General features: G+C 40.6%; 1 long non-coding RNA gene across 5 annotated transcripts in view; it reads right to left on the bottom strand.

The window, feature by feature from the left end:
• The window catches only part of LOC140508216 (uncharacterized), a 43,978-nt gene extending 42,971 nt beyond the window's left edge, over positions 1–1,007 (bottom strand). For 2 of the 5 annotated variants that reach the window (XR_011968337.1, XR_011968340.1), the window contains exons 1-2: positions 686–1,007; positions 235–345 (exon numbers count right to left, since the gene is read on the bottom strand). This is a non-coding gene — a long non-coding RNA (uncharacterized lncRNA). The remainder of the gene's footprint in view (positions 1–234; positions 346–685) is intronic. The other 3 variants (XR_011968336.1, XR_011968339.1, XR_011968338.1) reach the window with 2 other exon arrangements.
• Between the last annotated feature and the right edge of the window lie 15,455 nt (positions 1,008–16,462).

The raw sequence follows: 16,462 nt of genomic DNA, 5'->3' as shown, positions 1-16,462 counted from the left end.
AATTATGGTGTTTAGATTCTAGAATTAATGGTTCGGAAAGTGTCTCTGGTTAAAAAAAATAGCCAGCGGTTAGTGATCTCACTGTTAGATAGGATCCACTGGAAGCAGTACTAAGCTGTTCCTAGCACAGCACACAATTGTTGGATGTCATTTTCAAGAAGTATTGAAGGGCCTGTATGCAATTCAGGAGAAACAATGAGGGCCAGCAGACAAAATAGAAACCAAGGCACTCACCTTGGGGGAGGCAGCATTGGCTCTTTGATGTGGAAAGCTTGCAGCCTCTCAGATGAAGCTGAAGAAGAACATGGTGACTGTCAGCTTGGCAGGTCTCAAGACTGCCTACAGCTAGCAGAAGATCATTAATGTACTGAATAGGAGATGAACCCCTGAAAGTGATGGAAGCTAAGTATTGTTACAAAAGCAGAACACAGGGAAGGACTTTCTGTGTACTCTTGAGGCCAGTGGGTCCACTCCCACAATGTATTCTTACAGGGGAACACAAAGAAGTATTGAATTTCTGGGTAAATGGGAATACCAAAGAAGGTGGAGCAAAGATCTATCACAGTAACATAGGTCACCTCACAAGGAAGTGAGAAGATGATGGTCATAGAATCTGTGATGACTGGGGTCTGGGAATTATATAAGTATTAATAGCAGGCACAAAACAAAAAGTAAATGGGCTTACCAAGTCCAATTTGGGTCTCTTCATACAGAAGAAAGAACAGTTACAAGGAAATCTATGCAGAATGATGATGCCTTGATCCTTCAAAGAGTCAGTAATGTGTAAAACCTTCAGTGGCCTCCCCTCACAAAGAATACAGAGGAGTGCATGACTAGGGCCCTCTCTTAACCTTGATGGGAAAGGGAATAGCAGATTTTAATAATCCCACATCTGAGGACCAAATTTCCCTCAGAGAATCTGGGATGTCTAATGATATTTCTGGACTATCTATCCATTGGTCTCCCTTGGACATTCTCAAAAAACATAGGGAACAGGGAGACTGGGTCCTCAGGGGGTTGCAAAGCAGAGATGCATCCAGGGAGCAGGACATCATATCTATGAGCTCACAGAGAATATAGTGACCTCATAGGTTACTGGGGGACTCAGGAAGAAGGAGAAAGGAATGCTCACAGACCAAAGAGCCAACAGAAACAATTCTGGGAGACAGGCTGGCCAGTGAAAAGCTTTCCCAAGACCCCACCTCCATTTCAGGGTCCAGTAGTGGAACAATAATCCACCCTAAGGGTCACATGGGGTTCACTAGTGTGGCAAGGGGTAGATAGGCAGGGATAGTTGCAACTAGAACATCAGGCTCCAACACAACCAAAGGATCCTCAGCTGAAACCATTGTCCCCATCCATCCCACACATCCTCTTGCCAAAGACCTACATCTTGGTTTGTAAGGTGTTTTCAGGAAGGACCAGTATCAGTACCAGTACCTTTGGTGTGATGGCTCCCAAGCCCTTTTCAGGATTCTTCCACCTTTGGTGTCCACCTGTTCCCCCTAACTCTCACCTATGGGTCCCAAAAGCTGCAGCCTGTGCAGCAGCCACACTCTGGTAAACCATTTCGGCAGACGGGTCAAACCAGGCTGAGGGAAACCAAGGGGTCTCAAATCCATTGGTGAGTTATAGGGGTGTCTACCTCAAGCATGTGAAGACTTCATCTGGTGGAGTGGGTGGAACAATTTGTTACAGTGGCCACAAAGGCAGATGAAGCAAGTGATATGGAGTGCTTAGAGCTTGGTGAGACACAGAAGATGCCAAGGTCATCCACTGCATCCTGAGCCATCACCAGCTATCTTGACTCTGTCCTCCTACTGGACTATGATGGCTCTGGAGGAGAGTGAGGCTGAAGACTTCGTGCAGCTCTGCCTGACTTAAATTCAAATTACACATGAATCAAAATACATCACCCACACCATTTCACCATTATGCCTCTAAGTCCTGTGGCTATAGGCAAGTGATGAAGCAGCCAGTGTGGATATACAGAGAGCTGTAGTCACAACCCTGCACTCAGGTGGTCTAAGCCATTGGGTGGTTGTTTACTGGAAGCAGCAGTGGGACTTGGCAGCCCCCTTGCTGGCTGAGCAGCCTTTTAAGGATCACACTTCTCATCTCCTGGTGTGAGGAAGGGGGCTAGAAAAGGTGCCCTAAACATTGCCTGCTTACCCAACTCTGGCCTGATTGTCATAGCAGGCAGGGAATCTCTCTATGTCGTTGAAACACAAAAAAATGTCCAAAAACATCTGCAAAGATGATTCCACTCACCATTGCACACTAATAGACAACACAAAATCCAGGAGACCTGAAAGAAGAACTCCTCTTATTGCAAGAGAACTCAACAGGTATCACATCCAAATAGGAGCCCTGAGTGAAAAAAGGTTGGCAAATGAAGGCCAGCTTACTGACATTGGAGCTGGATACACCTTTTTCTGGAGTGGTCACAGTGAAGGAGAGCACCCTGAAGCTGACATGGGCTTTGCAATCAAAACCAATGTAATCAGCAAGCTGGCATGCCTGCCAAAAGGAGTGAATGACAGGCTCAGGACGATGTGGTTGCTACTCTCAAGAAAACACCATGCCACCATCATCAGTGCCTTTGCTCCCACGAATAAAACTTCATGGAATGCACCCTTGCAGCAAACACTGGCATCCAAAAGACTATGTGATTGTAAGGAGAAGAGACAGACAAGATGTGAGAGTGACAAAGGCAATGTGTGGTGCAGAGGGCTGGACTGATCATAGACTTATCCTTTCCAAGCTAAATATTCCCATTCATCAAAAGCGCTGACCCCAAGGCAAAATGACTACCAGAAGAATTAATGTCAACAAATTAGAGCTCTTCTCTGAGTGTGAACAGTTTGCTGCTGATTTGGAGGAAAAGTTGAGCCAACACACAGTTGGCAACAGTGGAGTAGAAAAGGAGTGGGCAGCTTTCAGAGATTGGTGTTTAGCTCTGCTTTTACTCATCTGGGTCAGAAAACTCACAACCACCAAGTCTGCTTTGATGAAAATGATGGATAAATTAGAAACTGCTAAATGAAAAACAAGAACTCCACAGGATTTACCAGCAGAATAGTTCATCCACCTCTAAGAGGGCAGCCTTTAATTCCATCAAAAGCAAAGTACAAGCAAAGCTTAGAGAGATGGAGGATTCCTGGCTCAAATTGAGCTTTATGCTAATAGTAAGAATCCAAAACACTTTTATGATTCCCTGCAAGCTCTTTATGGACCGAACACCTGTGGTGCATCACAGCTACCCAGGGCTGATGGAGCCTCATTGATTAGTGATAAGTACATGATCCTACAGAGATGGGCTGAACACTTCCACAGTGTTCTCAACAGACCATCATCCATCAGTGCTGAGGCCATTGACCATTTACCTTAGGTTGAAGTCAATCCCTCCTTGGCTGAACTTCCAACTGAAGAAGAGGTTTTGAGGGCCATTAGGCACCTTTCATGTGACAAAGGACCTGGTGCTGATTCTATTCCAGCTGAGATTTACAAGGTAGGGGGACCATTGCTCATACAAAAGCTGACTGAAATTTTCCAGGTTACATGGCAAGGGGAGATTATCCCCCAAGAGGTCATAGATGCCTCCATTATCCATCTCTGTAAGGGTAAAGGGAATAGGTTGTCCTGGGACAATCACAGGGGGATCTCTCTCTTACTCATTGCTGGCAAAATTCTTGCCAGAATCCTCCTTAATAGGCTGATCCTTCACCTGGAAGATGGTCATATACCAGAGAAGTAGTATGGCTTCAGAAAGAGCCGAGGAACAGTTGATATGGTGTTCGCTGCCTGGCAACTCCAGGAGAAATGCCAGGAGCAGAAGAGATGTCTGTATACAACATTTGTGGATCAGACCAAGGCCTTTGACACTGTTAGTTGTGAGGGCGTGTGGAAAATTACGTCAAAATTTGGTTGCCCAGAGAAGTTCATCAGTGTTGTATGTCAATTTCATGATGGCACATTTGCCCAGGTTCTGGATAATGGACAAAGCTCTTGTGCCTTCCCAGCAACCAGTGGAGTGAAGCAGTGCCATGTGCTTGCTCCCATGCTTTTTAGCATGATGTTTTCAGCCATGTTGACAAATGCTTTCAATGAGGATGAACATGGCATCAAGGTGGACTACCATACTGATAGCAAGTCCTTCAGTTTCAAAAGGCTATAATCCAAGACCAAAGTGAAGAGAGTGCTGGTGCATGATTTCCTGTTTGCAGATGATTGTGCACTCAATGCAGCCTCTGAAGCTGAGATGCAACAAAGTATGGCTCAATTCTCTGCTGCATGTGCTAATTTTGGCCTAATAATTAACACCAAAAAAACCCACAGGTGCTCCATCAGCCACCACCAAACCATCCAGACATGGAACCATCAATTACAACAAATGGAGAAGTTTTGAATGCTGTGGATAAGTTCACTTACCTTGGTAGTGTACTTTCCAGGGATTTATACATTTTCAATGAGGTTGATGTGTGCATTGCCAGACCTAGCTCAGTGTTTGGGAGGCTCCAAAGAAACGTTTGGGAGAGAAGAGGTATTAGACTGACTATGGTCTACACAGCAGTTGTACTGACCTCATTGTTGTATGCCTGTGAAACATGGACAGTCTACCAGCGCCATTCCAGGACACTGAATCACTTCCATTTGAACTGTCTTAGGAAGCTTCTGAGGATCACCAGGCAGGAGAAGGTACTAGACGCTGAAGTCCTTGCTTGAGCTGAACTGCCAAGCATTCAAACTATGCTTCAGAGAGGCAACTCCCATGGGCTATCCACATTGTTTGAATGCAAAATGTATGCTTGACAAAAAGATTATTTTATGGAGAACTTGCATGGGGCAGGGGAGCACCTGGTGGCCAGAAGAAACAATACAAGCACACTCTCAGGGTCTCTCTGAAGAACTTTGGATTTGACTGTGCAACATGGGAGATACTGGCACAGGACTGCTCAGCATGGAGTGCCCACATCAGAAAGGGTGCTGTGCTCTTTGAGCAAAGCAGAAATGAGACAGCACAAAGTAAATGCAGGATGTGCACATTTGGGATATTCACCCCAAATATTCACACGGACTATCTGTGGCCAACCTATGGTAGAGCATTCCAAGCTTGTAATGATCTGATGGGCCACAGGTGGACACAGTGGTGATGTCCTTTTGGTCCTCTTGGAAAACGAAGGACAACCACCACCACCCCCAACCATCACCTCTTGGTTTATTCCAGGGGCACCTCTGTGTGTTTCTGAGTCTTAAGTCCCACTGTTTCACATTGTCAAACTTGGCTGCATGACTTGTTTGATGATGCTAAAAGCAAAAGGCATTAGGAAATGGATTTTAGAAGGGAACGGAATTATCCTGGTCAGAGGTCCAAGATTTGAAGGGAATAGCTCCAGCTTGGCTTGGAGCCTCAATTGTAAGGGAGTTGGAGCTGCCTCGAGAGAAGGCCAAGTCTGGGTAGGAGGATGGGATATTTGGGCAAGGGCTTGAGGGGAAGTCAAGGCTAGCTGGGCAGGAAGGCAGCCTTGGGAAGGATGCAAACCTGAGCTTGGAGCTAAGATGGTCTCAGGAGTCAATTGAGGCTTTTATTTTATCTGTCCCCTCATATGCATAAAGAGTGATACTTTTGAATCCCCCAATTGTCATGCCAATCTGGACAATTTTTCAGAAAATAATTTCATATTTCAGATAGAGGTTGATTTACAAAATCTAAATTAAGAATTCTAGTATCTCTTAGATTGGGTGAATCTAGTGATCACTTGGCACTTTTATGCAGTCCATCATAAAAATGAAATGGACTTCCTTGTTCTGTTGGACAGATTATTGGAACATGAGCACACCTACATAGCCCTGATGAAAGATTCCCTAGCATTCTGTGGCCTGAAGAAGTCAGCTGGGACATTGGGGTCCCTGTCAGAGTCTTGCAACAGCCATTTAGGACCCCAAAGGGCCAAGAGGAGATCCCACTGCTGGGCCTTGTCTTTTTGCAGCCTCTATAATGGCGGTTCTTTCCCCTGGAGAGAGTAGTGCAGTAGCAATTTAAATGGAAAGATCTTTCTCATTCATTAATAAGCTCATATGATCTGCTTAAATCACCAGGAAGCCTAAGTCCCATGTGGTGGGAGGAGCTTTCTGGCCAGGCAGAACAGGGAGGGTGGAGCAGAACTGGGAGGAAAGTAGTGAGCACTGGTTGGGGCAGAGGAGAGAGCAGGCTGGCAGGCAGGTGGGCAGGTAGGCATGAGTAGGGTTAGGTTCCTGAGTGTGTGCTTGTGAGAAGGCCCCTGCAGAGGTGGGGTGGCTTGGAATGGCTTTGCTCCTTGCCGTGATCATGTTTCTTGGCTACCATGACAAATGAAACTTTCTGGTTCCAGGATTTGGCTCTCTGGTGTCTAAGTAAATGCTTGTCTTCTGCCTTCTGTATGGATAGTCTGTTATACTTTGTAACTGAGAACTGCACTGGCATATATTCAAAGTCACCAGCAGCACTGTGAATATTGCCTTGATGATAGAAGTAGCGTTTCCATGAAATCTGTAATATCTCCCCAAGTTGAAATAGAAACTATAATATGCCTTGAGATTGGGATTTAGCAGCCACAGGGTCCTCATCCAGTTTGCGAGTATTTCCTCTCCCTGTGTAAGAGGTCAGAGGGACTGAAAGGTTGATGATGTCTAAACCTTGACCAAACCTATGGGTTAATTGGGTCAGTAACCAAGCTTTCTTGAAGAGGAGAAATACCTGAAGCAGGGCCTCAGGACCAAAAGAAATCAAATCAAATTGATAATGACTTATGGCTTTCAAAACTGTGTTATATACTGTGTAAATTCACTGCCCTTTTCATTGTCTGACCTCACCTTAGGCAATCACTCCCTTAATTCCATCTAGACCTCTCTCTGCCCTCACAGTCTTCTGTATAAAAGATCCATCTTGTCTCCAGTTGCCTCCAATGGCTCAGATTTTTTAAGAGTCTGGCCAATATAGCAGATTCTTGTTTTCCTTTGGCTGGAGGAAGGCTGTGGTCAAATTCATTTGGGCAGAACCCGCATGTCACAACAAGCAGCTCTGTGCTCCATTTCAATGCCTGTCTTCATTTCTTGCAGTGAAGAGTTCAGTCTGCTATGACTTCTCTGATGGCCAATGAGGGATGACTGTTGTCTAAAGACTGTTACATCCGTAAAGTTTCATTGCAGTGCTAATTTTCTGATATCCAATGAGCTTGAGTCTGGGCTGAAGTCTTTGTACCTTCATTACAAGGAGAAACCATTTCTGGCAGGGGATGGAGGGGATTAGGCTGGGAGTGGCTAAGAATTTTGTTCAGAATAAAGAAGTGTTTTTGATGATGATTTCTCTGGCCACTGATTATACATATTATCAAACTCAAGCTGCCATCAATATATATTGAGTTTATACTTTTGAGCCATCTTAGTTCCAGCATCCCCCAGATTTTTGTTTTAGTGGTTAATATGCAATACCTTGAGATATGCATGCCTGTTTCCTAGAGACTTTGAATGGCCTGTGGTTTTCTGGGTTTTGAGTTGAATAATCATGTATTCAGGGCATGTGTGTCACTACAGAATGTGGTTATTGTTTTTCTAATTCTACTCATTGATTTTTCTTCCAGACTGGATGTAAAGTAGAAAGAAAGAGCAAGGTTAAGTCCTTGGACTTACTAAGAATTCAAGAGTAATGTTTTTCTCATTAATTGCCACTGCAAAAAAATTTTAAAAAAAGCCGTACCTTGCCCTACACTGATTATTTGAGGAAAATCTCTCAGGAGTACATGTGTGTGTGTGTACATGTGCATGTGCGTGTGTGTGTGTGCGCAACATGGTATTGTTCTGAGTTCTGATTTCAGGTGTAATTGTCTGAATTACCATTACACCAGTGAAGTACTATTGAAGGGAAATGCCATGAGCTGTTCAAAGTGAGTATGATCTTAGAATTGCTACAGGCTGCTGCTTATACCTGGGAAGGTTGAGAAGACAGCCTTACAAAGATAAGGGAGGGATGGTTTTGACTCAGTTTCCCCATTGTGCTATTTCCTTTGTGAATAGAAATGTTTCCCATCTCCTAAATCCTGTGTCTCCCAAGGATGCCCTGTGAATAATGTGGAATTTTTCTACATGATTGGCTATTTCATAAAGTTAACTTGGATTTGCCTGCCATTTGAGCAGAGCTACGGAAGTTTTACCTTCTTCAGGGCAGTTTGTGCCCTTGAAGGGACAGTCTTGGAATTGTTTCCACTATGTCCTTTCCTCTTCCTTTCATAGTAAATTTCCAAAACAAGGGCAAGTGAATTGGAAAGGTGTTTTTTTTTTTATAATAAGTCTTATTGTTGCAATACTTAAATATCTCTGAGTTGCTGCAAAGTGATGTAAGACCTTATTGTTTTGATTTTACTATTCTGAATTGTTAGTGAACATTTCTTTTAATTTCCCAGCCTAAGCAACTGGGAAAATGAGTGAGTAGGCTTGGGACTTTTTTGAAATATATGTCATTATGTGTACTATGAAGTCTGAACAATATCACTTCTTTTCTCGATGATCTGATGAGATGTATATATATATATATATATATATATATATATATATATATATATACTGTTGACCTGAAAACTTTATTAAAGAAAAGGCAACAGACTAAGTGCATACATTTTATGATTTAATTAATTAAGCAATTCCCCACAAAGAAAACAGTTACATAGCGCTATGGAGTCAGAGGTGACTCTGACTACCCAGTACAGAAATCATCTGTCTCAAGTACATTTTGCCATGAGAAAGAAACTCCAAATTTAGCAAATCACAAATTTAGCAAGACAGGACAATTTACAAAGCAATATCAGTCAAATGTTGAGATTCCAAGCTGGGTAAACATATGTCCCAGGTGGTAAGGAAGGAAGGAAATCCCACCACTAGTGAGTGGCAGGCTTCCTGCCCCAAACAGGTAACTGACGCAGGAAAGGGCAAACAATGTTCAATAGAAACCCAGGATGCCTATATTTTCTTTACCATTAATATACCATATACAAAGGAAAGTCCCATTATTCAAGATAGTGTCTTCGGTTAAAGGTCTCCCAGGGAATGCAGAGTCAGCCCTGGCTGGCTTTTGCTGACATAGGAAGAGGCATTCTCTGAGTTTGCTTCAGAGGGAACAAAGAGATTATTCCAAAATTTTATATTAAACATTATCAATACACATTACTATACTGTTTTCCTGAGAATTGGATTTATGAGATTGTCTTCCAGATGTTTCTATTGGGCCTAGGAACATAAGGTCAAATAAACATCAAGTTCCTGAATGATATTTACTGTCCACCTGAAACTTTGGTTAAAAGAGGCAAATAGGCTAAATTCATAGTATTTATGAAGCTAGCAGATGTGTGACCATCGAGCCAGAAGAAAACTTCTGACTGTCTGACACAAGGATGACCAGGCTGAAATCGATCTTAGGACAATCCCAGGATGTCTGTGTCCCTGAGATTTATGGTCTCTATATGTCTTTAACCATGCCATGAGAAAGGAAGTTTCTTAGCTGAATAAGCTGTGAACACAATGAGACCAGACAATTAACAAAGTAGCATATGTCTCAGTGAAACAAAATAAAGAATACCACTGAAGAGGCTGAGTGTTGATGGGGGACCCCAAAATAGCGACGGTCAGGGTCGTGCTCGAATGAATTCCACTCAAGCCTTCTGAAAGCCAAAGAAAACAAAGTTTATTAAGGATTGGCCTAATTGGGTTGCCTCTTAAGGAGCCTAAGCTTTTGTAACGCTTGTATTCACAAGAGGGCCAGATAGAATCCCAGCTAGACAGAGACTGAGCTGGATTGAACCTGAGCGCCTTCATGGAGGTGTTGACCTGAAAACTTTGTTAAGAAAAGGCAACATGGCTAAATGCATACATTTTATGATTTAATTAATTAATTGATCAATTCCCCATAAAGAAAACAGTTACATAATGCATTATGGAGCCAGAAATGTTCTGGCTACCCAGTGCAGAAATCTTCTGGCTTATATACATTTTGCCGTGAGAAAGGAGCTCTCCTAGTTGAACAAATCATAAATTTAGTAAGACAAGACAATTAACAAAGCAATGTCAATCAAATGTTGGGATTCCAAGCTGGGTAAACATATGTCTCGGTGACAAGGAAGGAAATCCCACCACTAGTGAGTGGCAGGCTTCCTGCCCTAAACAGATAACTGACACAGGAAGGGGCAAACAATGTTCAATAGAAATTATGACCTAAGATGTCTATATTTTCTTTACCATTATTCAAGATATGTCATAACATAGTATGTGTCTATAGATAATAAGATACAAAGGAAAGACCCATTATTCAAGATATGTCATAGGTTAAAGGTCTCCAAGGAATGCAGAGTCAGCTTTGGCTGGCTTTTGCTGACATAGGAAGAAACTCTCTGAGTTTGCTTCAGAGAGAACAAAGAGATTATTCCAAAATTTTATATTAAACATTATCATTCCCTCCTTTTGGTCAAAGGCAAGCCGAAGGCTTCACCTGTAGACCAACAAAGATATGATAAAAACCTCTAAATAACCAGTAGTGTGAGAGTTTACTCTTCATGCAAGTGTGGTCCAGGCTCTTGGGAAAGTTGTCTATGTCTGATGGCATCTTCTTCAGGCCTTTTCAAAATTGGAGGGCATGATCCCCTCAGGAGCAGGAGCAATGGAGGTGACAGATGGATCCAAGAGTCTATACAGAAAATTTGACAAGGTCTCCCAGAAAACATGATTTGATAATTGAAATGAAACAATACAACATAGTTAACATGGCTAAAGACACTTAGCAATAGGTCAGTTTCCCAGCCATGCAGGGCTAGGTTCAAACAACACAATGAAGTTTTTTTTTTACAGTTCACAAATTGCATTTTTACATTAAGTCAGGTACAGATTAAAACTTAGAAGGCTCACAATAGACTAGTTTTGAAAGGGAGATTTACATGTCACCAATATAAACAAGAAAATTAAACATGAACCATACAAATCAATGCAATTATTATTTCAAAGTTAATTAACATTAAGTTCCTTGTATCCCAGTAATGCATTCTTAATTTTCATTTAAACAAAACTTTTTGAATCCCAGATTTCTCATGTAGTTATCTGATACCTAGATATCTTTTCTTTGACAATAGGTTTTATTCTTGGGACAGTTCAAAAAGAGAATTCTGCTTTTCTGGTTAAGATCTAGAAGTTCCCAGATACTTCAGACAATATAAAGTAGTACAATTACTTAAAATTTGTTCTCCACTTATGAAATTTCAGAAAATTTTGGTTCACATTATTTGCTGTTTCTATCTTTACCTAACTCTTGTACCTAGAATAAGAATCTTTCAAAATGTGAGGGTTCAACTATAAAATGAACTCATCTGCCTGTTAAATTGTTGGACAGATATTTTAATGGAGAAGAAATAATTTCACTTACTTTTACTACTATCCTATACAAATTTTATGCAAAAATCCAAATTTGAGATCTTATTATCCAAAAGCATGACAAATTTTAGAAGTCAGTGATATACATTTGCATATAATTCTTAGAGGAATCAGGCTGATCCTGTTGTTTCTCCTCAAAATTTGCTACTCTATTTAATTAGACATCTATCACATTACATCTTTGTGTTATTACCTGATCTAATCATTTCCTCGATGTTATCTCTATATTATATCTATTTATTTGGTCAGGAATATAGGTTAAAGTTGTAAGCTATTCATTCCTGCACCCCATTATAATAATTCAGAGATGCTCCAAATTCCATTTATTATAGAATTAGTATTGTACTTGCAGAACTTCTTAATTACAAAGACTTGCTATAAAAGAGAAAGAGGGACAATGTCAACAGAAGGAAAGGATCTCCTTAGTTCTGGTTGATTCCAGGAATAAGCCATTATCTGACATGTAATCATGAGGTTACCAGGTGCTGAAAGCAGGGCTTAGAGGTAATCAGGTGGGGAATTTCCTTTATCAGAAAGGAAATAGAACATTTGGGAAATAAAGTTAGGAAGATCCTACCTAGGCCGTGTCCAAGGTCGTCTTCAAAACCTTTCCAAGCATCCACCATTAGCCTGCAGCACATGTCAATTGGCTTTATGATAACTTAGACAAGTATTCCTGTAATCAGAGCTTCAAACAATAGTAAATTGCAGTCCCAGTCTTATATAGCAAATCAATATTGGCTGGTATCCCTCAGATAAAATACTTCCTCACTCTTTAAACCATCTGAAACTGACACAAAAGTATCCAGAACAACTATCTAGGACCAAGAGGGGTTTGGATAACCCATATTTATTCCCAAATCTTATCTACCTTTCATAGTTTCAATCAGAACTTAATTTATCTTTCCAAATCTCTCAATCCTATTCTTCCACTTGCTTTTACATTTTAACCATAAGACAAGATAGCTCACAAGTTATTACTTTTTGCTAGCATAACTGTACTGGAATCTCATTCCAGCTTAAACAAAACAAAGAGGTTAATGACTAAATTTATAGTTTGATGGAATTATGTCTTTGTTTCACAAATTGTTATTCTTCCCTAATTATACTCACTCTGGAAGAATGAGATACTTCAGGAATTAAATCTTTTGCATATAATAAATTCAAACGCAAACTTTAACTCTAACTTAGGCCATAGAATGACTACATGTTCAGATCAAAATAGCTTAATTTAACAGTATATTATTTTGAAGCTTTAGTAGGCCTTCTAAGAATCACACATGATTTTTCAAAACATTTCTTCTAAAAGTATTTTTTTTTAAGCAAAAATAAACCTTTAAAACTGAAATTCATTAAAGCTGAGTTGTTACAAAAATGTTCTTAAGTAATATGAATTTCCAAAGTATTATAACAAACTGAATTCTTAATTATTACAGTATTCTTAGATATGAGAACGACTCACAGAAAAACACTGTTGCTTTTAAAATCCTTTTAAACAATGAGAACATCTTAAGATGAGTCTTAAGTAGTTTACATAAACTTCTGGATATATTCTAATTTCAGATAAAAATAATATTAGATTTCCCAGTAAGATTACACAAAAGGCTCACATGTTTTGCTGGTCACTTGTTATTGACCATAGAAATTGCTATAGAAGGAAAAAGCAGGGACATATGACATACAAAATATGACAGGATAAAACATCCTTTACTCTGTTTGAATTCAGATAAGAGTGAAATTCTCCAATCATGCAGTATCTGTTTCATAGCCAGGCTCAGGAATAGTCAGGTGAAAAACATTCCTTTTTAAAGGAACACAATAGGGAAAATGAGCCAGGGGGATCCCATCCTAGAGTGAGTCTAGAACTGTCCCCTTGGTGTTTCCTTTCCAGATACAAACTTTACCTGTTAACAGTACAGGATCACATTCCCTCTGAGTAGCTTGTGGCATTTGTCTCAGACACTGATTTAATGCAGACAACTATACCCAAATTCAAACTCAAAACCAAAAATAGTTACGGTCCCAAATGCCTTTTACCTTAAACAGCAAGTCTCACTAATCACAACTTAGAATCAGATAACAGTTATTTCCACTCTCTTGGAGTTACAATAAACAATAAAGATTTACCAGAACACACACACATAAGGGATTCCATTTAATATCTTTGCTTCTCAGATTTAAAACTTTACTGATGTAAAAGCCAATTATTAAAAATTCTCTCTATCTATTACAACTTCTGAGCAAGTAATATTCATTGTTTAGAATTTGCATTAACCAACCAAATTCCTTTACTAAAACTGATGATCTTACCCACAGGAATGGGAGGACTGTTCTGAATGAACAGAAGGAATTTAAATAAAGCTTTCACTCCATTCCCTCCTTTCCATACATAGGAATCATTTAACAATTTTAGGTTTCAGCATTAAAACAATAATCCCAAATAGCTTAGTTAACAATCCTACAACTTCATAGAAGATAGCCAAATTCTTTAGCTTTAACTTTTTTTTTTTTTAACAGACAAGGGTGAAAATACCTGGTTTTTTAAATGGCAGTTACAAAACATTATAAGAGAAAGTTAGCAGGAGTGATAAAGTAACATAACTGATGTTACACAATTTTCCCAACATCTTTTAATTTCAACAAAATTCATATTAAAAATTGTTCTAACACTATTTCTAGATTACAGTGGTCACTCAATTTTCACAATCTAAGAGAAATTCAGAAATACAATCCTAGAAATACAGTTTTAACACAACAATAACTACAGATGGTATAATTTGCATTTCCAGAAATTATTGATCTTATTACTTTTAGCAATTAAAACCACTTTGAAGATAACAATTACCTTGGAGAGATAATAATGTAACATATACCAGTCATTATGTTAAGCATTTTACAATCATTTTATCATTTTGATCCCATAACAACAAGCACAATTATTTTTACAAATCAGAAAAATGGGTCAAACAGAGATAAAATACTTTTTGCAACTGAACAGAGAAGTGAAGCTTACCAAGAGCAGATAAACTGATGTCCCAGTGGTGACTTTTGCAGGCAGAGTTTAGAGAATGCTCACTACAGGCTTGATTCTTCCATGTTTCCCCCAACCTCCCACAGCAGCAGAATTTACTGAGCCCCTAAGGCGATATGCAGGTGTTGGGACAGGCTAGGCGGAATGTCTAGGACCTAGGTGGCATTTCCAAGTTTTACCTAGAAAGGTGGGCTACCCACAATCTTAGGAGTAATTTCAAATGATCAGTTCCCAAACTATTTCTGATTAATTTCACAACATACAAATCTGCTAAAATGATTTTACCTAAGATTATCTACCTTTCCATTGTACTTCCAGGTTGGCCAGACCAGAATGACAAGGAAAAGTGTTAAAATTTTGTCTATTTCCCTAGCTGCAGCCCCTAAAGTCTGGCTGCTTGCATTTAAATCTTACAAGATAACACACTCATTCACAGCACGCATGATACAGACAGGGACATACACCAACAGACAAACTGACAACAGGACAAATACAAACGTAGCTCACAAAAAAAACAACCCGGAGAGAAGGCAATTAGAAGCTTGCTAGAAATCCCTATCATGAATTGGCTATTATCATTCTGAGGAAAGGGGGTTGCAAGAATCCAAGGTCTGATAATAAAGGGGAATCCTGCCGCCTTTGCTCAGAGCACCCCTGCGGTCTTTGGAGGGGTGGGGAGCCTTGGTGTCCCAAAGTTTCTGACTGTCTTAAAGGAACAGGCCCAATGGGAATAGGTTCAGGCCTCTAGTTCTTAGGTGGATTGTAACTGTCCTCTCCAGGACCAGAGCCCTTACGGGAAAGCGGGGAGGGGGAATGGGGAGGAGGGAGGCAACAGAGGCTTGAACAGCGGCTGCCTTCCTCAGGTCTAAGGTAGGGGAAGGCGAGGGGGAAAGATTGCATCTAGGTGCCGTCGGTTTCCCCAGATCAGAGGCCTTCTAGGGGAAGGGGAGGAAGGAAAGGGGTGAGGAATAGGACGGAGGGAGTGAAGGGAAGGACAGACTGGAGCCCTTGAGGAAGAAAGGATTTTTGCCAGGATACGGCTAGGTGCTGAAGCAGCTCCCAGCCTTACAGGGAAGATGCTTCCTGTCTTTTGTTCTCTCTCAGCCAAGTCAACAAGCCCAAGATGAAACATTCTCGCTACTGGCTAGTTGTTTTGTTGGCCTTTAAACTTAATTTGGTTGTAAGATAAAGTAACTTTGACCGGTCCAAAAGAGCCCTGTGGTGGCCAACGTAATTTAGGGCTATCTTTAGTTGATTGACACTAGTGCTAGCAACACCTGTACTAAGTTTCCTGAGATCGATCGCCAGAGGAGACCTAAGTAATACAGAGCGATTTAACGCGACTTGGTCTCCGGTCCCCAGAGTTTCCTTTAATAGGGAATTTAAAGTGAGAGTTCTTTGGAAGCTGGGAATGGAAGGACTTACCCCGACCCCGTCAAGGTCCAGGACTCTAGGAAAAATAGTTCCTATTGGCGCCGGAGTCCTGGCGTTGGCGAGATGAGGAAATGTCCATTCGGTTCCACAGTTCCAATCCACGTTTGGGCGCCATAACTGTTGACCTGAAAACTTTGTTAAGAAAAGGCAACATGGCTAAATGCATACATTTTATGATTTAATTAATTAATTGATCAATTCCCCATAAAGAAAACAGTTACATAATGCATTATGGAGCCAGAAATGTTCTGGCTACCCAGTGCAGAAATCTTCTGGCTTATATACATTTTGCCGTGAGAAAGGAACTCTCCTAGTTGAACAAATCATAAATTTAGTAAGACGAGACAATTAACAAAGCAATGTCAATCAAATGTTGGGATTCCAAGCTGGGTAAACATATGTCTCGGTGACAAGGAAGGAAATCCCACCACTAGTGAGTGGCAGGCTTCCTGCCCTAAACAGATAACTGACACAGGAAGGGGCAAACAATGTTCAATAGAAATTATGACCTAAGATGTCTATATTTTCTTTACCATTATTCAAGATATGTCA

The sequence above is a fragment of the Notamacropus eugenii genome, chromosome 5, assembly GCF_028372415.1.
Source record: "Notamacropus eugenii isolate mMacEug1 chromosome 5, mMacEug1.pri_v2, whole genome shotgun sequence".
Classification (NCBI taxonomy): domain Eukaryota; kingdom Metazoa; phylum Chordata; class Mammalia; order Diprotodontia; family Macropodidae; genus Notamacropus; species Notamacropus eugenii.
The sequence above is the reverse complement of the archived record's forward strand: the minus strand, read 5'-3'. Positions and strand labels throughout refer to the sequence as shown.